At 41.2% G+C, this 24461-nt stretch overlaps 1 protein-coding gene across 2 annotated transcripts in view; it reads left to right on the top strand.

The window, feature by feature from the left end:
* The window catches only part of TMEM45A (transmembrane protein 45A), a 58131-nt gene that overhangs the window by 3100 nt on the left and 30570 nt on the right, over positions 1–24461 (top strand). The window contains exon 1 of one of the 2 annotated variants that reach the window (XM_036998761.2): positions 13131–13153. The exons of the other annotated variant lie outside the window; for it this stretch is intronic. The gene's annotated coding sequence lies outside the window, so the exon portion shown is untranslated. Of the gene's footprint in view, positions 1–13130; positions 13154–24461 lie in introns of those variants that run through there. 2 annotated transcript variants of the gene reach the window in all.

Here is a 24461-nt window from a genome sequence, read left to right as displayed (position 1 = left end):
TGTTTCTATCGTTGATGGTTAATTTTGTGTGTGTCAACTTGGTTAGGCCACAGTAACCAAATATTTGGCCAAATCTCATTCTAGATTTTATTTTAAAGATGAAGTTAACATTTAAGTCAGTAGAGTTGAGTAGAGTAGATTACTTTCCATAATGTGAATGGGCCTCATCCAATCAGTTGAAGGCCTTAATAGAAAAAGACTGATCTCCCTTGAGCAAGAGGGAATTCTTCCAGCAGCCTTTGGACTTGAACTGCAGCATCATCTCTTTCCTGGGTTTTCAGCTTACCCTGAAGATTATGGGCTTGCCAGTCTCTGTAATCATGTGAGCCAATTCCTAAAATAAGTCCCCCACCCCCATATATATATTTATACATTCTATTGGTTCTCTTCTCTGGAAAACCCTAATATGTCATCATTTGATTATTGTGAATAATGCTGCTATGAACGCTGGTATACAACTATTGGTTGGAGTTCTTGCTTTCAATTCTTTTGGGTATATACCCAGAAGTGGATTTATAGAATCATAAAGTAATTCTGAGAGGAATAAAAAATTATCCAGTGCCCAACAGCAAAACTCACCATGTCTGACACCCAGTAGTAATAAAGCAGTTGTGTTTAAAATGGAAATACACTGTCCCTGACTGTCCTGGATATGTACTTCCATGTACATTTTTATATATGGTTAAAAAGTCAAACAGTGTAACATCTTGTACATGACAAGTCAGAGTCTGTGAAACTGTGGTCTGTGTTTGTATTGCCTTGGCTCTGAGATAGCATTTCCTCTTTGATGTCTATTGTTGTCCTTTAAAATACTTTACATATGTTCGCTAAGTCCACACTCCCCATTAGATTATGGTAAGGTAAACCCAGCTAAGAATAATACTGTCCAAATGCATCATGTATCCTAGGTTGGAGTGAGGAGTAGGTGGTAATGAGTTGAGTGTGAGATAAGGCTAATTTGCTGAAGCCAATGGGTGACTCAGAATCAAAGGCCTTAGAGAGCAGCAAGGGCAAAACCAGGAATGCCAAGATCTGCTGACAGGTCTAAGGGGGCTGGCTAAGCCATGGTCCAGAGCTGGGAGCCTTGGAAACCCAACAGGGGCATCTAGAAAGTGAGGTCAGCAGTGTCCTGTTAGACTGTGAATCGGGATGTGGTTTCATTATCAGAGAGAGGTTTGAGGCTGGGTTAGAGAGGGATGCTCTGGATCATGCATGGGCTTTCAGCTCTGGAGTTCTATAACTGAGCTTCAGGTTTTGAGCCTGGACTGTCTCTTGTCTCTTTGAGAATTGGACACTCTCCATTTCTCTGATCCATCACCTCCCTGAAGTTCAGTCTGACACCCTGCTTTCTGGATATCTCTACTTAAATGCTCTGCTACTAGAACAGACATGTTTTGTTCAGTTTGGCTGGTGCTGAGCAACTTGACATTCTTTTCCCACTCTGCTTGTAAAGATATATGGCTTTTCTTCACACAACTTATAAATCTCTTAGATGCTGGAAAGTTATCTGTTCCTTAAAATGTTGTAGCCCAGATCAGTTCTTGGGAAAGTTCCTACTTAAAGATGATGACAAGGTATCATTACCATTATGTGACAGAAATTTTACTTTTGGTGGGTGATTGGGACTGATTAGGGGATTGGGATCAGTCTTTGGGAAAACTGAAAGTCAGTTGGTCTTTTAAAGTAGGGGTTTTAAAGTCATGTTTTTACCTAGAGAGGTTTTCAATCAGAGACCATGGAAAACTTTATTCCCAATGTTGACTGTACTGGGGATTGGGTAACTACAAGTGAGATGTAGGTTCTCAGGGCAGAAATGATGCACTTGCAGAATTTAATAATAAAAACAGTAACAGCAACAGTAGATGGTAGATAGAATAAGTTCATTACTTTAATTTTCTTCACATCAGCATTGATAAGAGGAGGGTCTGTTCCTGTCTGGTGTTTTCCAACGAGAGAGAAAGAGGGAGACATACCAGGGTGATTAAGAGAGCACAGGTGAGAGCTTTCTGCCTCTATCTGATGGGCTCAGGACTGCCTTCTGTGTACTCTGCACATATTTGGGGCCATCAGCCTACAAGGGAGATGCAATCAAGGGTAAAAATTATGGTTTCTGGAGAGATATGTATGAAAAACTTGATATAATCTAATTGTCTTGTTAATTGTGGTAAGTGTTGTTTTTATTTTTGGCATTGTTTTTATTTATGCTTTCTGGTGGTATTGAGTAAGAGAGGGTGGGGTGAGTGGAAGACTGCTTCTGTGCCCTCCTAAGAGGTTCCATCTGATTGGATCTTGGATAGGGGCTTAGAATGTGAAACCGTTGAAGGGGGCAGGAGCCTTGCACTCTGCCTCACTCTCAGGCTTATTTCCATATATACTCACTTTGTTTCTGTCCTTTCCTCTCATTCTACTTCCTCACGAAGGCATGACTGTCTTTCTGTCAGCAGCTTTCTCCAGGGCCTCATGTACACAGACATTGCTCAGCATTCAGAAGAGGCTATGATGTGATATTTTCCCTCCTTTTTTCTGTGGTTCTGATTTTTGGGTTGTATACAGAATTTGCATACTACTCTAGCAATCTTTCTTTAATTTTTCTAAAATGAAGAGAACCCAATTTTCCCTCTAATGTCTTGAGAAAAGGAGATTTTGTAAAGGTAGGGGTGGAAAGAAGTCAACTGAGGAGATGTTTTGATTTTTGAGATATCCTGGTGCTGGCATAAAATTAGTGCTTGTGAAAACAAAAGATTGGGGCTATCACTGTAAAAGCACCCATTCCTACTTTCAGACAGCAGGGTCCCACATTTTATGGAAAATAGTGTTTACTCACCCTGAGCCCAGTTAAACTTCTGAATTATCCTTGTGGTACATTATCAATTACTGATGGTGTTGAATCATGAAGCATGTTGCCAGATTTGGGGATGGAATATTGTTAATGCAGAACTTGGTAAGGCCTGAAAGAGTGCATCTTCAGGAAAGCTGCAGGCTTGAAGGGTATCATCTTTACTTCGTTGTTTGGTACATCATCACTTTACTTTTCCATTTTTTAGTTAACAAGTGATATTTAGAAATATCCTCTCCTCCACTATTCCCAAACCAGAGTTCACCCTTTTGTCTTTTTTCTGCAGATATGATGTGAGAAGCATCTCACATTGAGGGCAATTCTGAGTCCATGTTGAAGAAAAGGCAAGAATAAAGGAGAATGGATATGTTTTCCGATATTTTAAGTCTAGTTGGAGAAATGAGCAAGGCAACTGACATAAGCTGAGCTGTCCTCCTCTTATAGAAAGGGCGACTGTCCTAGTGACTGGAGAAAGCAGTCCCTTTCTTTCACAAAGATTCTTACACGAATCTTCCTACAAAGGCTTCCTTTGAGGAAAGACCCTTGGTTTAAATGAGCTGCTCCACTAGACTCCTGTGGGTTCACCTTTACCTCCAGTCCATCTGTTGTTATTAACCATATTTCTAAAATTAATTTATTAGAGGAGTTTGGTTTCCAGACTGAGTACATTTCACTGGGGGAGGTGGTGGGAAAGGATAGGGCCTGTTAGCTATTCCACTGAGGTCCTGAACAGCAGAAAGGGGGAAGTTCAATTAAGAAGCAGAAAGAGAAAAAAAGAAGGAATGGAGCTGATCTTCTCAAAAGTTATGTTGGAAGTTTGTTTGAAGACTAATTTACTCCTCTTACTCGTAAAGCCGACTCTTATATTTGTTGTAACCAATTCTTAACAAAATTCAACTGTTACTAAGCTGAAGACCAAAGAAGTCCCTTCCAACGCGATAGGGCAGATAAATCTCTCTTTTAGCCAAAATGATAGAAAGTTTTCTGCCACCAAGCACTCAGATTTCACTTAGGGATTTCCATCCCTGCAAAGCTGATCTTTCCAGGTCAATCCATTAGTTGGGTTAATTGGGACCCAGTCAATCTTAAAGAAATACCAGGAACAGAGGCAGAAAGCTTGTGAGTCTCCTGCGCGAGCAGATATGTTTGTGGGAGTCCAGTTCAGGATTATATCAGGTGGGAGAAATTACTCCTCTTCTTTCCAAGTGATACCAGCATAGAATGGAAAGCATTAAACTTTCCAGGGCACTCTGTCAGGGATGAATGATGCCCAAGAGCATGAAATCTCACCATAGTTTCCCTCCAGGTCTCTTTCAACCACTCAGAGCACAGATTCTCTCTCTGCAGGGCCTGCTTTGTGGGTGTGCAACCTGTACCATTGCACAGGGCCCCAGTTTTGGAAGGAACCCATGCTTGGCTTAATGCTCTGCTGTCTCTGTTTCGAAATTCACAACAGTTTATAAACAAGGGATCCCACATTTTCATTGTGCTCTAGGCCCGAAAAATCATGTAGCTGGTTCTGTCTCTGTACTTTCAGGGTCACTCAAGTATAACGAGTGAGCAAATAAGATCCAGGGCCTGTGCCATCCCCTTCCTCGAGGTCGGTATGTCCAGATGAGTACCCAATGAAACTGCTGCCCGCCTCTCCTCTCTTCTCTTAATTGATTGAATGCTTGATTTCCTTTAGTAGGAAGTCTTCAGAGGACTCTTCCCCTTGCAGGACAATTTCCATACTGATTTAGAGCCTATAGTTAAAAGGGGGATTCAGTCTTGGCAACATGTGGTAATTCTGTCTTTTGAATAGAAGCGTTTTTTAAGTCTCCTTGGTTTCGTTTGCTTTCTGGTACCCAGATCATGCAACCTCAGTGTCGTATGTGCATTCTGTCCACACTCCAGTAGGTCTTATTTATAAAGCAATAACCAAGAACTATCTTCTGAACTGGTGGGACCAAATGCTGAAACTAGCAGCAGTGACCGTGAATATGCACTCCTGAGTTTTCTTGGTTTCATAGTGCAGCTCAAGTGAGGGGGACAGACTGACATATTTATTCCCCTTCAGTGGGTGTGGGTACAAGCTGGTGGGCTTGGTAGGTTGGCCCAGTAGAGAGAAACAAAGTCACAGGTAGACAAAATCCCTGTGGGAACCATACTTTTACTGTGCTCACACACTGGACACCTCAGCTGGCTGGTTGAACAATTGCATAGAAATGTTGATCAAGAGGCAAACCTGGAATGGGAAAAAATGAGTGTAAAAGCTTCACAGGTGTTGGAGAAACACCTGCTGACAGTGACAAAGTTGTACCTTCTGATTGCAAAACAAAGTGCAGTATCTTCCGGCAAGCTGAGAATTTATGCCCCATGAGCTGACAATCAGACTTACATGTCTGATGACATTATTTGCAGGATGTTTGGGTTAGGTTTCTTTAAGTTGGGTGGAGGTGGAGGTCACTGGCAGTGTATACAACGCCCAGGGAGAAACTTGTGAGTGGGAGGAAGAAAAGAGATTTCTCAAAGGCTGTCACAAGGCGTATACTTGTCTTTGTCAAGCCTTGGGAGCATCTGCCAGGATTGTTGCCTGTGAGAAGCACATCTTCAGTACTAATGACTCATGAGGGATTTGGGTAAAGGTGAAAGTGTAAGTTTTCATACTGTGTTTTCCTATTAGCTGATTTTGGTGTGCACATGGGCATATATATTGTATGAAACTGCCTGAAAGGTATTTATTCTGTTAGAAATTTATTCTGTTAGAAAATTTTCAACATTAATTAAGAAACAAAGTCTCAGTTTTAGCTTCTTTCTTATCCATTCTGCCCCAGTTCTAAGGTGCTTGACCTATTGAGACCAAGATGATGAATGACTAGGAAAGGAGAATTGGTCTGAAACAGTTAAAGGTTAGTTCACCATTTGTAGAGTAACTTGATTTGGAAAGAGCAAGAAGCTTTGATTCACATAGACCTTGCTTGCAACCTGACTCTACTGTGTATTTGTGACATTGTTTAAATAACTTAATCTCTATGCACTTCAGTTTCTTTATTTGTAAAATGGAGGTAATTATACCTTCTTCTCAGGTTGTAAGGATTTAATGAGATAATGTGAGCAAAGAGCCTCTTTCAGTATCTGTCACATGGTAGAAACTCAATAAAAGTTGGTTACATTTAGTTTATGGACTCTAACTCTGTCCCCTAGCATTGGGGTCAGGGCCTGCCATTCTCAACTCCTGTAATCATGAGTGTTTCCTGAACTTGTTTATTGTGGGTTGTGGCTGATTGAGACAAAGCTAAGACTAGCCTAATTCTAACGATTCTATAGACAGTTCATTTCATTTTATTAACATAGGATCTAGCATTGCAGTTAAACAGGCAGAGTAGATGTGGGAAGATCTTAAATGCTAAATTCTAATTCACTTGATTTGTGACATTTTCCTCCTCTGGGATCTTCAGTAATCTGCAGCTGAAGCAAATGTCTGGCCATCTATCCTTTCCATTCATCCATCCATCCATCCATCCATTTATGCTTCCATTCATCCATCCAATGCATATGTTACTGAACCACTTACTATATGCCAAGCACAGTTGTAAGAGCCAGAGATTAAGGAGTTAAGAAAAACAGAAAAAATCCTGCATTCATGGAGCTTTCGATCTAGTGAAGTGAGATGCAAAAGACAAAATGAATCAGTAAATTAGGTAGTATATTAGAAGGGGATGTGTTATGGGGGAAATAAAATAGGAAATGGGGCTGGGGTGTTGAGGCAGTTTGCTGAATAGAGTAATGAGGGAAGACCTCACTGAGAAAGTATTTGAGCAAAGGCTTAGAGGAGAAAATGGAAAGGAGCATTTCAAGCAGGAGGAGCAGCAAGTGAAAAGGCCCAAATGCAGAAGTGAGCCTGGTGTGTTCAGGGAGAAGCAGGGAGGCCATTGTGGCTGGTAGGGAGTAGCTGAGAGGAGAGGATGAGGACAGGAGGCTGGAGAAGTGACAGTGGCAGATCATGTAGGGTCCTGCAGGCCCTTGTGAGGACTTGGGTCTGACTTACATTTCATTGGGATGCCACTGGCTCCTATGTTGAGGATAGTCTGAAATGGGCATAGGTGGAAGCAGAGCACAGGGAGGAGAACCACTGTGATAACCTAGGCCTGTAGCAGGGTATGGGGAAGGGGGCGAGGAGTGGTCAGATCCTGGGCACACTTGGGAGGTAGAGCCAGCAGCATTTTCTAGTGGATTGGATGTGGGAAGTGAGATACAGAGGCGTCAAAGATGACTCTAAACTTTTTGGTGAAACTGGGAGGATTAAGTTGCCATTAACCGGGGAAAACTGTGGGTAGAGCAGGCCTGGTCAGGCATGTTGGGAGATCTGTTTTGGATGGTTTTGAGTTTGAGATTTTATGTTAGTCATCTGAGTGGAGATGCTAAGTGGGCAGTTGGACATATGAGTCCAGAGTTCAGGTGAGAAGTCCAAGCTAGAGGTAAAAATCTGGGAGTAGTGAGCATGTGGCACAATATTTGACACCATGAAATAGGATAAGATCCCCCAGTGTTCAGGGAAGATAGAAAAGAAGAGAGTTCTCAAAACTGAGCCCTAGGACATGCCAGTTTTAAGCTGGCTGATTAGGATAAACCGGAAAAGAAGGTGGAGCCAGTGAAGAAGAAAAACAAGGGAAGAATATTTTCCAGAGAGGAGGCAATGATTAGCTCTGTGCAGTTCTGCCGGTGACTCAAATAGGAATGAGGACAGAATTGGCCATTGAATTTAGCAATGTTGGGGTGTTTGGTGACTTTGACAAGAGAGCTAGAATCTTATAGGGCCAGTAAAGAAGGGACAGAATGAGGTGGGGAAAGGCAAAGTTAGAGATCATGAAATTGCTGCCAATATTTCCCCACTCCTAATCCAGAAGATCCAAGCCCCTCAACTTCCCATTTTTCTCATTCATCTTTATTTTATGTTGCCAACTCTATTAATCTTTGTAAGCAACCTTAAATTCTTTTTCAGTGGGCAAGAAGGCAAGATGGGATGCTCCCCCACATAGGTTTGTCTCCAGCCTCTGTTGTTACTACTTCCCTTCACATCTGGTGGTAGACACATGCCCGCATGCCTGGTCCAGAGCAGGGGTGCTCCAAGGCGCAGCTGTGCCCACTGCCTCCACACAGCAGACACAGGCCCCTTCAGGAAGATGTACTCGTCCATGGTCCTGGGGGGCAGGCTGGATCTTGCTCCCATCTCTTCTTGGTGAGGCCTCAGGAGTAACTGTTGTAGCATTGGTCTTGTTACAGGCACAGAGGAGAGCAAATTGAGCTCTTGACACTGGGATAAACTAGAGGGATTTCAGAGGAGAGCAACAGAATAAGCAACATAATGGTGAAAGGAGAAAAAGTCCAGGACACGCGAGGAAGCCTCTTCAGCTGTGGCTGTCACCCTTTAGGGCTATGATGGTTCCTGTAGGCCTACAGAGGCCGTGCTACCTTTCAAAAGTGACTGTGGAATTTGGCAGATATTTCAGGATACTTTTTCCTGGGCCTGGGCCAGAGGATCACTCAGCTGGTGTGGGCATAGCTGGTTTCCACATATGCAGGTAACAAGAGAGCTCCCCTGTAGTGCACCAGACATATTTCCAATCACCAGGAGTACCTCATGGAAACAAGAATTGTTTGGAGGCAGAAAATATGACTCCTGGGTTTTCCTTTCTGGCTATGTTCAGATGCTAGTAGGCAGCAGATACAGGATAAATTGGTAGGGCCCCCTCCTTGCTGCCTCTGCAGGGTTTTGGAAAGTACAGAAAATTCCCATATACCCAATGTCTGTTTCCATGCACAGCCTCCCCTACTGTCTGCATCTCCCAGTAGAGAGGTACATTTTGATGAACCTATGTTGACGCATTATTATTACTTGAAGTTCATAGTTTACATCATAGTTCACTGTTGGCACTGTACATTCTGTGTGTTTTGGCAGATGTATAATGACGTGTATCCACCATTATAGTGTCACGTAGGATAGTTTCATTGCCCTAAAAAATCCTCAGTGTTTTGCCTGTTCACCCCTGTTTCCTTCCTAACCTCTGGCAACCACTGATCTTTTTATTGTCTCTTTGGTTTTGCCTTTTCCAGAATGTCAATGTATTTGCAATCTTATAGTCTGGAACCTTTTAGATTGGCTTCTTTCACTTAGTAGTATTTTAATTTCTTCCATGTCTTTCTTTGGCTTGATAACTCATTTCGTTTATCACTGAATAATAAATAGTCCATTGTATGGACTAAATAGTCCAATGGCCCTTTGAATGGGATAAACTAGAGGGATGTCAGATGGGAGCAACAGAATAAGCAACGTGATGGGCTATGCTTTATCCATTCATCTACTAAAGGACCTCTTGGTTGCTTCCAAGTTTTGGCAATTATGAATAAAGCTCCTATAAACATCCGCGTGCAGGTTTTCTGTGGACACAAATTTTCAACTCCTTTCAGTAAATACCAAGGAGCATGATTGCTGAATCATGTGATAGGGAGTATGATTAGTTTTCTAAGAAGCTGTCAAACTGTCTTCCAAAGTAGCTGTCCCATATTGCCTTCTCATCAGCAATGAGTAGAGTTCCTATCGCTCCACATTGGCACCAGCATTTGATGTTGTCAGTGTTCTGGATCTTAAGACAGTCTAATAGGCTAATATGATAATAATGAGATTGAACATCTTTTCATATGCTTATTTGCCTGCATAGTTTTGTCTATCTATGCATATTCTCTGTTTATCTTCTTTGGTAAAGTGTCTGTTCAGGTCTTTGACTCACTTTTTAATTAGGCCAGTCGATTGTTTCTTTTCCTTTCCTTTCCTTTCCTTCCATTTCCATTGAGATATAAGTGATTATAACAGTGTATTTGATTTATGTATATATTGGAAAATTATTACCACAGTAGATGTAGTTAACATCACCACACACAGTTACAAATTTTTTGTATACATGTGATGAGAACTGTTAAGATCCTCTCTCTTAACAACATTCAGATGTACAATACAGCATTATTAATTGTAGTCATGATGCTGAAACTTACATCCCCAGGTCTTACATATCTTACTACTGGAAGTTTGTACCTTTTGATGACTTTCACCCATTTTATCAACCACTGCATTCCCCTACCCACCGTCCCTGGTATCTGGCAACCATCAATCTCTTACTATCTATAAATTTGTTTTTTTTTTAGACTTCAAATATAAGTGAACTCATACAGCATTTTTCTTTGTCTGAATTAATTTCCTTAGCATAATGCACTCATTTTTGTGGCAAATGGCAGGATTTCCTTCTTTCTTATGGCTGAATATCCCACTACATGTATGTATGTATGTGTGTGTGTGTGTGTGTGTGTGTGTGTGTGTGTGTGTGTGTGTATAAAACACATTTTCTTGACTCATTCATCCTTGATGGACACTTGGGTTGTTTCCATGTGTTGGCTATTGTAAATAATGCTGTAGTTTACTTTGGGTGCACATATCTTTTCAAGATAATTATTTCTTTTCCTTTGGATAAATACCCAGAAGTGGAATTGCTGGATAGTATGGTAGTTCTATTTTTTAGTTTATGAGGAACCTTCATACTATTTTCCATAGTTTACATTCCCACCAACAATGCATAAGGGTTTCCTTTTCTCCACATCCTTGCCAACACGTAGTTATTTCTTTGTAAGTGTTCTTTGTGATAATACCCATTCTGACAGGTGTGTGAGGTGGTATCTCATTGTGGTATCTCTGATTTGCATTTCCCTGATTATTAGTGATGTTGAGCACCTTTTCAAGTACCTGTTGGCCATTTGTGTGTCTCATTTGGAAAGATGTCTTTTAACAATTGGATTGTTATTTTTTTTGTTATTCAGTTGTATGAATTTTTATGTATTTTGGGTATTTGCTCCATTCCATAGGTTGCATTCTCATTTTGTTGATGTTTTCATTTGCTGTACAAAAGCTTTTCAGTTTATGGAGCTCTACTTATCTTTGTATATTAATTTAGTATCTCAGTGTCTTGCTATAATTGCTTATTGGTTCTAGATTTTTTGTTGATTCTTTTGTATTTTCTACATATGTGGTCATGTCATCTGTGAAAAAAGACAGTTTTATTTCTTCCTTCCCTTTCTTGTCTTACTGCATTAGCTAAGACCTCTAGTACAGAGCTGAAAGGGAGAGGGACTATCTTTACCTTTTCTTGGTCTTAGCAAGAAAGCTTCTTGTTTCTTGCTGTCAAGTATGATATTAGCTATAGGTTTTTGTAGATATTTTTTAACAAGTTGAAGGAGTTTCCCTCCTTTGCTAGTTTGCTGAGAGGATTTTTTTTTAAGTCATGAATGGGTGTTGGATTTGACAATGTTTTTTCTGCATCTATTGAGCAAATCATGTGATGTTTCTTCTCTAGCCTATTGTGACGGATTACATTGATTTTCTAATGTTGGACCAGCTTTGTACACCTGGGATACATCCTACTTGGTTATGATGTATAATTATTTTTATACATCATTAGATTTGATTTGCTAATATTTTGCTGAGGAATTTTGCATCCATGTTACAATGTTATTGAGATATCTGGTCTGTAATTTTGTTTTCCTGTAATGTCTTTGTCTGGTTTTGGTGTTAAGCTAGAATAGTGGATTCATCTATTTCTTCTTGCAGTTCTGCCTCATGTATTTTGATACTCTGTTGTTAGGGATCAATAATGATGGCCCCTCTTTCATTTCTGTTAGTAATTTGTGACTTCTCTCTTTTTTCCTTACCCTGGCTAGAGGCTTATCAATTTTGTTTATCTTTACAAATAACTAACTTTTGGTTTTGTTGATTTTCTCTATTGATTTCCTGTTTTCAATTTCATTAATTTCTGTCCTAATTCTTACTATTTCTTTTCTTCTGTTTCCTTTGGGTTTAATTTGCTTTTCTTTTTCTAGTTTCCTAGTTGGAAGCTTAGGTTATTCATTTTAGATCTTTCTTCTTTTTTTAATATATGCATTCAATGTTATAAAGCATTATAACTCCTCCCCAACCCTGCTCTCAAGACCCACACACTCCACAAAACCCACTAGGCATTGCTTTTCTGCATCCCACAGACTTTGGTAAGTTGTATTTTCCTTTTCATTTTACTCAAACTATTAAAATTTTCTCTTGAGATTTTTTTCTGGTCTCATGTTATTTAGAGTTGTGTTGTTTAATCTCTATGCACTTTGAGATTTTCCAGTTATCTCTTTGTTATTGATTTCTAGTTAAATCTCTGTGGTCTGAGAGGATACATTGTTAATGTTCTGTTCTTTTAAATTTGTTAAGGTGTGTTTTATGACCCAGATCTATCTTGTGATCTATCTTGGTGACTGTTTATTTGAGCTTAAGAAAAATTTTGTTTTTGGTAAAGTAGTTTATTGATATCAATTTACTCAGTTGATTGATGCTGCTGCATCGGAAGAAAAGAAATAATAAGAATTAGGACAGACTTGAGTTCAGCTATTCCCTTACTGACTTGCTGCCTGCTGGATCTGTCCATTACTGATAGACTTGGAGTCTCCAGCTAGAATAGTGGATTTATCTATTTCTCCTTGAAGTTCTGCCTCATGTATTTTGATACTCTGTTGTTAGGGGCATACACATTAAATTTTTTTATCTTTTCTTGGAGAATTGACACCTTTATCATTATGCAATGCCTCTCCTTATGCTTGGTAACTTTACTCGCTCTGAAGTTTGCTCTGAGGTGAAATTAATATAAGCTACTCCTACTCTCCTTTGATTAGTGTTAGCATAATACAAGTTTCTCCATCCCTTTACTTTTAATCTGTATGTTTCTTTATATTTAAAGTGAGTTTCTGGTAGACAACATATAGTTCAGTCTTATTTTTTAAATCCACTCTGACAATCTTTTTAATTGGTACATTTAGACCATTGATTTTTAAAGTGATTATTCATATAGTTGGGTCAATATATATCATATTTATAACTGTTTTCTTTTCATTCTTTTCATTGCCCTTGTTCATTGTTCCTATTTTTGTCTTCTGCTCTTTTTCTGACTTTTGTAGTTTTACCTGCACTGCCTTTTTATATAACCAGTTCTCTTCCTCCCCCACCCTGCTCCCAAGACCCACACACTCCACAGGAGCCGCCAACTCTGCAGCGTGACGTGAGCTGCTGTGGAGCCGGGCATCTGACTCTAGTCGTTTCCTGAGTCACTTGGAGAAGCCAGCAGACACAGACTGCCAGCCTGAGTTCATCCCTTCGGACAGCAGCTTCTGCCTTCATCGTTTCCTGTCCCTAAGACAGTGGGTGCAGAGATCCCCTCACAAAGAAAACCTCTCACTTTTCCTGTTTTAGCCTAAAAGGTAGAGGAATAAGGGGAAATTAAAAAGTTGAGGCCATAATGGTGTCCCTGGGACCTGGATTCAACCTTTGCAGTATCAGGGTGGGATTCACATCAAGGAAACTCCCTAATTCTTCTTTGGCCCATGGCGGATGATGAGTAGGTGAAACATTTTATTAGCTTTCAGGAAGAAAGGTATTTACTTTCCAGTCATTTCCAAATGTTAAAGAACGCTTTCAGAAGCTGGGAGCAAAGTTTAGAGAGTTTAGCTCTGTGAGGCCGTGGATGCCTCTTAATTTGGGATTTAGTAGCATTTAAATTCATTCCTCTGGCATATGCTTAGCTCCTCACTGACAGATGGAGTACAGGCAACACTCGCATCTCTGGCTGAGAGGTTGGGTGTGGTGGGGATTAGCTTTCTTTACCCTTTTTGGTGTTTGCCTGGCAAGGCTCATTTGGATCCCAGATGTTAGCTTCTCCTTGGCTAGGGCTGTTGTAGTGCCACACTAGTTCGGCATGTCCCTGTACAGCCTGGGGCTGCTTGTTCCATAACACTTTGTGCTAGTGGGCCTGACCCTCTCCGCCTACTCGGGCCGCAGGAGGGTGATGCCAGCCAGGGCCACCCTGACAGGCAGGGCTGGTCTGGCACCTGTTGGGAGAGACCAGAGCCTCCTTGCCACACTCAGCTCCTGCCTCCTCCGCCCCGGCCCTGGTATGGTTCTGGGCCCATTTGCAGTGTACTCCTGACCAGCGTAGTAATAGGACGAGAGGTATTTGTTTTAGTTTGTTGCTTCCAGTTGAACAGGAGTTCAGTAAAAGCCATGCTTTCCTAACTCCTCTGGTTCTCTCTCAGGTAACATCGTGGCTTCTGGTATTGTGCTTGCACAGCTCTGTTCAACCTTGAGATCAAATCTATGCTTGAAAGGACAGAAGCAAACAGTGGCAGGAGGGCAAATGTTGGGCATGGGGTAAGGGCCCGGCTCCACTGACTGCCAAGTGTTCCCAGGCTCCGTGGCTCTCCCCCTCACTTTCCAGCATGTCTATGAGGCTATAATGATGGTATGCATGAGAAATTCCTTTAGAGTTTCTAATTCATAAAGGCTAATTCTTCCCTGCATCATACCCTGCCAGGAGGAGGTGGGGGAGGTGCCAGGCAGTAGTTGTAGCTGCCTCCTGACCTGCCTCTCATGCTCAGGAAATGTGGTCTATTTGGGGAGTGGAATATCACTCACTTTGATTTGCTTTTTCAGCATGTGCCCTTGTTGGGGATCTGGGGCTTACTCTTGTGGGTTCTTGTTTATTTTTAATGGTATAACACACAAGTGTTCCCTCTTCCATCTGAATTCACAGAAACACCTACGCAAACAGGCTGCTCTTGGGCTGTACTTATGTTTGAGGACTTGCAAACCTGTTAGGCTGTTGGGGCAGATTCTAGCTACCACCATATCACTATCCTCTGCCCACTTGGCCCTGTCAGAAGAAATCCTTTTTAAAAGTCCTAAGTCTCTGGTGTTGCTCATCTATTTCATATAGTCTAACTCTCATCATTCTTCATGTCACAGTATATAGAACATGGCACTCTGTAGGTAAGATGGCTCATTCTGGGCTACAGGCTTTTAGGGGGGCTGGTGTGGCTTCTGCAGGTCTTGGCACTCTTTACACTCACCTGGCTGCTCCTGGGGCTGAGAGAATTTGTATTTTCCTCTGGCATAGCTGTACTCGCCAGGGGCATACCAGTGTGCTGCAGCAAAGGTTGGAAGCTCTGCAGTAAAGACCACGCTCTCAGGGTACAGCCTTGAGTCCCATCTATAAACATCTTTCAGGGATTCCCTGGATGATAAATGTGCCTACCTAGGGTGTTTCAAGTTAGGGAAAGCTGAGTTCCCACAGTCCTGTCCTTGCGCAGTGCAATCTGCCAGCATCTACCCTCTGGGCAGGTAGATGGCTATCAGCATTGCATGTCCCCTGTCCTATCCAGGTCAGCATGCCCAGGTTCCTTGGCTCTGTGGCCACATTCTGATGGTTAACATGCTTCTTCCTACCCACCACGTTCCTAAGTACTTCATGACTTCCTGAGCCTCTGGGAGCTGATGTGCTTGCTAAGTCCTCATGTTGTTCCATCTGTTGTGCAGCATAGAACATTGCTTCTTATGAAATGATTGGAGGTGTCACAGGGAGCCCTGCTGTGGCTGTCTGCTCATGTCACTGTGACCCACACTGACAGCTGGTCTGAGTGCAATGAAATATCACAAGAGTCCTGTTTCAACTCATTGGACTATGTGGTACCAGGTATTGCTTCTTAAACTTAAACAGGGCTATAAGCACACTCATCAGTGCATCCACTTACTTATTTACATATTTAACAACCCATTCAATAAATGCAGAGCAGTAGAGATAAAAGACAAATATATTGCTTTCCAGAATCTCACTGCTCAGTGAGGCAGACCCTAGATGTATAGTGATGGTATGCATAAAAAATTCCACAAGAGTGCCTTAGGAACACAGAAAAGGGGACCCTCATACTTGCAAAGTGTGTCAGGGAGATTTCCAGGCTGAGGTGAAATGACTGCTGATTTGGGTTTTTCCATTTCTTTCTTCTTTCTGTTTTCTTGAACTTAGTCATGTAGGATGTGTGAGTCATGCAGGAGGAGGGAAGGGTTCCAGGCAGCAGGAAAACTGCAGAATGAAGGAGGCATGGTAGAGGGTTTGGCATATTTGGGGAACTTCAAATGCCACCATTCTGTTTTGTCATAGCAGAGTCTTCATGGATTACAGCTAAAGAGATGAGGATCCCTCTAAACATGTCTGGAGGAAGAGGGGGAGACTCCCGTGTTAGCCTGTAATGGTCAGATCATACTTTTGAAAAAAGAGCATCTGAGATTCAAAACAATATCTTACAGTAACTGTGGGATGTCTTACCTGGTGGAGAGAGAAATTTAGGTAGCAGTCCAGCTTGACTAGACTTGTGAATGGCTTCTGGGAGTGTAGGCAGCAGAGCTGGAGAAGGGAGATTGTGCTCTGAATCTTGTTTCCTTTCCTCAAAAGACAGTGTGAACTTAGGAAAGTTACTTGATTTCTTCAAACCAGTGTCCTCATTTGGCAAGAAGGTTCTCATAATGCTGACCTTACCAGGGTTAATGTGAAAATTCAAGCAATAAGCACCTGATGAATATTAGTTTCTTCCCATTCTTTTTTTTCTCTCCCTTTCCCCTACTACCTTCCCTCCTCACCCTCCCTTTTTCCTAACTCAACTTTTTATTCAGTAACTAATACATGTCAAACACCCTGCAAGTGATGCCGGGGTTCTTATTTTCAGAGTTGAAGAATGAACTTAGCAAACACCCAAGGTAGGAGAGCCAGGAGAGGCTTTTATTGAGAGATGCAGTGAGAGTAGATATCTCCTGGCTCATGCTAGGAGGGGACAAGGGAGCCCAGAGTAGTGCCTTGTCTAGGGGATTTATAAGCAGTTCAGGATTTTTGGGGAACTGATAAAGGGCTTAGGGTGTGGACTTGTACCACCTGCCCTGCCCCCCAAGGTGGGCTGGGTTGGTATCTGTTTGCTAGGGCTGTTTACAGTGAAGTCACAGGTTATGCTGAGATACCCTTGCAGAACACTCAAACATTCCAGGCCAAGTTGCTTGTGGCCTTTTGACCTTTAACTGATCTCACTGAAGATGTCTATATTCCTAGTCTGCTATCTTTACCCTAGAGAATTAGTGTGACCTTGACTTTGCACAATGCTTAACAGAGTTTCGATAGGGACTTCTTTACGTCGTTACATTGCTTTGACTGTAAATATCCTGCCTTGCTTTTTCCGGAGGCCCTCACCTTACTCTGACTACACCCAAGGTCCCTGTCTCACAAGGATATACATATTGTGCATTATGGTAGCCTCTAGCCATATCTGGTTTTGGAGTGCTTGACATGTGGCTCGTCTAACTTGAAATGTAGTGTAAGTGTAATCACAGAAATTGAAGACTTAATAAAGAGAATGTAAGCTATCTCATTAATTTTTTCTATAGTTAATTTATTTAAATGATAGCATTTTGGATATATTTGGCTAAGTAAAATATGTTATTAAAATTAATTTCACCTATTTCTTCTTTTAAAACTGTGGCTACTGGAGATTTAAAATTACATATGTGGCTTGCATTTTATTTCAATGAGACAGCACTATGCTGGCTGCTGGGGACTCAATAGTGAAAAGAAAAACTGACTTTGCAGAACTTATAGCCTAGTAGGGGAAGGTAGAAAATTACCATCACTAACAAAAGCCTCAAGAAGAAATAACAAAGAAATTAAAAAAGAGCAAATATAAAATTCCACATCATAATAAGTACTGTGAAGAAAAGTTTCTAGGGAAGGAAAACTTGAGGACCTAATTTAGATTCAGTCTAAATTCGGCCTCTCTGAGGAGGACAGATTTGTGCTGTGCCTTCAGAGAGGCCTTACTGCACAGAGTTCCCAGGCAAAAGTGGGAACAGAGCATTCCAGACAGAAGAAACAGACTGCTAGTCAGTATTTACTGAGTCTACCAAACACTCAGTCTGTGGTCAACAATGGGAAAACGTGTAGGGCTGCTAGACCTAGGAAGGCTCCCTGGCTCCCTGGGGCTTGTGTCCTGGTGAGGAGGCAGAAGAGAGGGCGACTGAGTGTGCGGGGCTGGGGCAACTACTGGCTCTGGCACTGTCTTCCCTCCTCTATCCTCTGCCTCAGACCGTCATGGACCACAGCCTTGACTCTACCGGTCCCAAGGGCCAGCCAGTTCTTCCCTGTTGGTGGGGAACACTCACATTTGCCCCTTTTATTCCCTGTTCCCACTGCCCTGTATTTAGATTCATCTCAGCAATGAGTGTCTGCAATAGCCTCTTAACCAGTTTCCTTGCCTCCAGCCTCTTGTTCCCTTTAATATCTTCTGTGCATGGCTGCCCAATTAGTCGTCCTGAAATACCATTTGGACCATGTAACTGCCTTGCTTCAAAGCTTTTATTAGCTTCCTGACACTGGAAGAGGAGCAGTTTGCCCGGAGCCCTACAACTCTCTCTTGTTTTTTACCCTTTACCTTTTCCTTCCAAGGATAAGGACAGTTCCTGGAGAGAAGCACAGTCTACAGCAGGTAGGGCAACCTCTTCATCTGTCTCTGGGTAGCCTTTGAAGCCTCATGTCTAGTCAAGGTCACATATTTTCCCTCCTGCCCTGCATGGTCCTCTGGGCCAGGCATGCTGGGCCTGCATGTCCTTCCGACACCTAGTTGCACCTTCCCCCAGGGGAGGGCAAGAGCACAGTGGCATGGGCTCCAGAGTCGGCCAGATGGTTTCAGATACAGCTTTGCCATACAAGCTGTGAGAATACTTTCAGTAAGTTACTTATCTTATGAAAGCCATAGTTTCTTCCTTTGTTAATATCAAGGGACAAAACAGTAATTTGTACCCCTTAGGGGTGGGTGGGTAGGATTCGACAGTATAGGTAAAGCATTTTGTGGCTGCCTAGGCCATAGGAAATCCTTAGTCCATGTGCATTGTTTAAATGAATGGTAAGCCATATATAAGGTGATTAAACCACTGTGCCTCTGGAAACCTCTGGCCTTGCTTTCCTTTTGCATTGTTGGTACCGGTTAGCAGCCTCCTTATGTCTGGGGATGGGCTGTGGCCTGACTTCTCTGCAATTGTGATGTTGTCCAGAAACGCTGGATGGGGACACTGAATAGTGGTGTCAAGGAGCTGGATGGGACCTCAGGAGACCATCCAGTGGAGGATGGTTAGTGTACCGTAAATATCTGTAAAGTAAGTATAAATGAAAGCTAATAAAAAAGGAAGTTTTCAACAACTCCTTTACACACACCAGAATGTCCATAAATTACCCCATCTAAATTACTATAGTATTTGACTACAGGAAAAGAAACAAACCAACATGAATTCAGAACATGCTTTGTGTACTAGGCTTTCAATTTTATTTGTTAAATACATCAAAAGGAGCATGATTAATGTAGAGCCTATCACACTTTACTACCTTACGACAGTCCTTCTTATTTTGGTCCCCAAGACATTTGTCTCTTATTCTACCTGTGCAGAAGAACCAGTAAAGAACCAATGATTCGGTCGCTCTGATGCTGGGAATCATGAAGAGATTGGAAGAAATGATCCTTGACCAAAGGTTCCAACCTTATCAAATATAAGAGTGACTGATTTTTAACATCATAGGATTTCTAGGATCCCTCCCCACTCCATCCCACAATTTGACTAGGGCTATACTTTTAGTATCTGCTGACTGAGAAAAAAAACCATACCCATAACAATTCAGGTATCCTTGAGAGTGACCCTGGCCTAAGGATCCTCAGCTTATCTGATGAGACTAGCACTCAAGACCACATTTCTCATTATGTAAATGGGGCACAGAGGCACTCTCAGTTAAGAAATAGTTAGGGTGTGATTCAGAAAAGCACATATGTTTAAATAGGTACTTGGAAATACTCAGAAGTCACAACTAAGTCAACTTGAGATCTCTTATTCAGAGAAACATGCAAGCCCTTGCTAATGGATTTCATTTTCAGAGAAAGAGAAATATATTTTTTTCCCTCTTGTTTTCATGTGGCACTTCAGTGTCAATTTCTTCACTAGCCTTCATGGGTATTGCCTGAGAAATCTCTACTCTGAGCTCTTGCCCTGTTCCTTATCCCATGGGAATCTCTTCATGGATTGCCAGATAAAACAGAAGATACCGGTGAAATGTGAATTTCAAATAACACATGCAAATATATGGGACATGTTTATGCTAAAAAATTATTGTTTATCTGAAGTTCAGAGTTCATTGGGTGTCTTGTTCTTTCATTGTTTTTGTTGCTAAATGTGTCAAGTCTATTTCTGGGTGTCCACAGTGGTACCAAGTGCTGAAGCATAGGAACTGAAAACATGGGCGACATTCTTGCACAGCTGTCAACACTGGCTACTGACCTGTTTTCTGGGGACCTTTCAGATCTCTGTCAAAGGCTATAGGGTTCATGTATGGTTTTCTCAGGGAGCCTTGCTAATTTTCATGGGCACAAAACCCAACTCAGACACTGGCAGCCCAGACAGCAGTTACTCATTCCTTTTGATTCCCTTTGTTCATTCTTATTGACCCTGAGGTTTTGTCATGAATTTGTATACCTGACTTCTGTGAGGTGGGGGCTAAAGCACAGATGGAGGTTTCTTTGGGTAGAAGTGATGACTTTATGGATCAAATCAGGGAACGGGAGGAGTCCAGGAGGGAAGGAGACCGTAACTCATTCTGACCCCTCATTGTGTTATACGAGAAGCAGAGCATTTCCCATGGAGCACAGTGAGGTGCAAAACTCTCCATTTGTTCTTCTCTGAACTTAAACTGAAAGGAGGCTGGAGTTTAGATGCCTATCCCTGTCTCATTTTTTCTCACACACTTTCTCTCTCCTTTTATACATTACATTTAAAAGAAAAGCTGATGCTGGACTAATTTTTTCCCATCCATTTAATTTATAAAATGGGATATCCTAGGATATTTCTTCACTTAATTGTAAAATCAATGGATTTATTCCTAAAACAGGCAGGATACTATGAGAAAGTCAAAGAAATAGCCCATTTGAATGAATATTTGCACTGACATCTGTCAATGTCAGACATTCTGTGAAGAGCAGAACTGTGCAAAAGAATGACTTCCATAACAGGTCCTAAGAATCAGCTTTGCTTTCTAGGAGGCTGGAAAGAAAGCACTGAAAAATAGGTTGTTTGTTGGATGCGGTTTTATGTCTTGCCTAGAACTGGAATTTTTGAGGTTCCTCTTACAAAGTTGTGTGATGGTAAATGCCATTGTTGGCCCCCAATCCCCTGCCTGAAAAGGAGACCTCAAATGGTTGGTTATGGGGGGCAGAGTATTTGGAATTAGAGAATAGGAAGAAATTTAAAAATGGAGCCATTTGTGGTAGGCTCTAACAATCAGCAGAAGAAAGTAAGGACCAGAAGGTAGTTGCATATGGGTTGCCTTAAAAGTCGGCATTGCTAGGATTCATTCAGCAAACATTTTTGAGGGCAAGCTTGGTGGCTGGGTGAGTCAGGAGCTCTACCATGAGAACAGACTGAGAGTGAACATAGGAGAAAAGGGATGTGCAGGTGCTGCATTTACCAGCAGAAGAAATGATACTGAAATATTTATGTGATATAAATATTTATATATAATGGTAACAGTTATCATTAACTGGATACAGTTCTTTCTAATTCTTTATTCCAGTGTTTCCCAAGTTGGTGTTGATAAACTGCTAGGGGTCTACTGACCTGTTCTTGGAGACAGGAAGATCTGCAAGCTTTCAATGATAATAATCTAACTCTGTATTTTCATCTCAACACCAACTGAGAAATGTTATAAGCATATTCTAGATCACTTGAATGAACACCTTGTATCTGAGTGCAACCAACAATCTCAGTGCTGGAAAGTGATTTTATATTTAGGATCATGATGGGGCAAGTACACTGCTTTTGTCATCAAGGGCTGATGAATGAAGAAGATGAGCTTAAAAGGCCAAACAACTTTTTCAGTAGATTTTTTACAATAGAGAATTGAGTCAATTTGAGGGACACAGTAATATATGTATTCTGGCCTATAAAGAATATATCCTGTAGCTGTCAGTACCACAGTCATACTGTAAAAGGCTGTTTATTTTAGCAGAAATAATTTTTTATTTTGATTTTTTTTGGTATTGCTAATATACACTTATATGAACAACAACACCGTGGTTACTAGATTCCCCCCATTATCAAGTCCCCACCACATACCCCATTACAGTCACTGTCTATCAGCATAGTAAGATGCTATGGAATCACTACTTGTCTTTTCTGTGCTATACTACTTCCCTGTGCCCACCCCTCCACATTATGTGTGCTAATCATAATACTCCTTTTTCCCCTTATCCTCCCTTCCCACCCACCCTCCCCAGTCCCTTTCCCTTTGGTAACTGTTAGTTCATTCTTGGGTTCTGTGAGTTTGCTGCTGTTTAGTTCCTTCAGTTTTTTCTTTGTTCTTATACTCCACAGATGAGTGAAATCATTTGGTACTTGTCTTTCTCTGCCTCGCTTATTTCACTGAGCATAATACCCTCTAGCTCCATCCATGTTGTTGCAAATGGTAGGATTTGTTTTCTTCTTATGGCTGAATAATATTCCATTGTGTATATGTAACCCCTCTTCTTTATCCATTCATCTACTGATGGACACTTAGGTTGCTTCCATTTCTTGGCTATTGTAAATAGTGCTGCGATAAACAAAGGGGTGCATATGTCTTTTTCAAACTGGGCTCCTGCATTCTCAGGGTAAATTCCTAGAAGTGGAATTCCTGGGTCAAATGGTATTTCTATTTTTAGTTTTTGTGGAACCTCCATACTGCTTTCCACAATGGTTGAACTAATTTACATTCCCACCAGCAGTGTAGGAGGGTTCCCCATTCTCCATATCCTCCCCAACATTTGTTGTTGTTTGTCTTTTGGATGGTGGCGATCCTTACTGGTGTGAGGTGATACTCGTTGTGGTTTTAATTTGCATTTCTCTGTTGATTACTGGTGTGGAGCATCTTTTCATGTGCCTGTTGGCCATCTGAATTTCTTCTTTGGAGAACTGTCTGTTCAGATCCTCTGCCCACTTTTTATTTGGGTTATTTGCTTTTTGTGTGTTGAGATGCATGAGCTCTTTGTATATTTTGGATATCAACCCATTACCGGATATGTCATTTATTATTCTCCCATACTATAGGATGTCTTTTTGTTCTACTGATGTTGTCCTTTGCTGTACAGGAGCTTTTTAGTTTGATATAGTTCCACTTGTTCATTTTTGTTTTTGTTTCTCTTGCCCGTGGAGGTACGTTCATGAAGAAGTTGCTCATTCAAGAGAGTTTATATTCAAGAGAGTTTTGCCTATAATTTCTTCTAAGAGTTTATGTCTTCATGACTTACATTCAAGTCTTTGATCCATTTCAAGTTTACTTTTGTATATGCAGTTAGACAGTAATCCAATTTCATTCTCTTACATGTAGCTGTCCAGTTTTGCCAACACCAGCTGTTGAAGAGGCTGTCATTTCCCCATTGTATATCCATGCCTCCTTTATTGTATATTAATTGACCACACATGCTTGGGTTAATATCTGGACTCTCTATTCTGTTCCACTGGTCTATGGGTCTGTTCTTGTGCCAGTACCAAATTGTCTTGATTACTGTGGCTTTGTAGTAGAGCTTGAAGTTGGGAAGCGAGATGCCCCTCACTTTATTCTTCCTTCTCAGGATTGCTTTGGCTATTCAGGGGCTTCTGTGGTTCCATATGAATTTTAGAACAAATGTTGTTTTCATTTGTCTTCATTTGTTCTTTGAAGAATGCTGTCAGTATGTTGATAGGGATTGCATAGAATCTGTAGATTGCTTTAGGTAGGATGGCTATTTTAACAATATTAATTCTTCCTACACACGAGCATGGGATGAATTTCCATTTATTAGTATCCTCTTTAATTTCTCTTTGGAGTGTCTTATAGTTTTCAGGGTATAGGTCTTTAACTTCCTTGGCTAGGTTTATTCCTAGGTATTTTATTCTTTTTGATGCAGTTGTGAATGGAATTGTTTTCCTGATTTGTCTTTTGGCTAGTTCATCATTAGTGTGCAGGAATGCAACAGATATCTGTGTGTTAATTTTGAATCCCACAACCTTGCTGAATTCAGATATTAGTTCTAGTAGTTTTAGAGTGGATTCTTTAGGGTTTTTTTATGTACAATATCATGTCATCTGCAAACAGTGACAGTTTTAACTTCTTCCTTGCCAATCTGGATGCCTTTTATTTCTTTGTGTTGTCTGATTGCCATGGCTAAGACCTCCAGAACTATGTTGAATAAAAGTGGAGAGAGTGGGCATCCTTGTCTTGTTCCCAGTCGTAGAGGAAAAGCTTTCAGCTTCTCACTGTTAAGTATGATGTTGGCTGTGGATTTGTGATATATGGCCTTTATTATGTTGAGGTACTTGCCTCTATACCCATTTTGTTGAGAGTTTTTATCATGAATGGATGTTGAATTTTGTCGAATGCTTTTTCAGCATCTATGGAAATGATCATGTGATTTTTGTCCTTCTTTTGTTGATGTGGTGGATGATGTTGATGGATTTTCAAATGTTGTACCATCCTTGCATCCCTGAGATGAATTCCACTTGGTCATGGTGTATGATCCTCTTGATGTATTTTTGAATTTGGTTTGCTAATATTTTGTTGAGTATTTTTGCATCTATGTTCATCAGGGATATTGGTCTGTAGTTTTTCTTTTTTGTGGTGTCTTTGCCTGGTTTTGGTATTAGAGTGAT

This window comes from Manis javanica, chromosome 3, assembly GCF_040802235.1.
Source record: "Manis javanica isolate MJ-LG chromosome 3, MJ_LKY, whole genome shotgun sequence".
NCBI lineage: Eukaryota > Metazoa > Chordata > Mammalia > Pholidota > Manidae > Manis > Manis javanica.
Note: the sequence above shows the minus strand (reverse complement) of the source record. Positions and strands in the feature narration are given on the sequence as shown.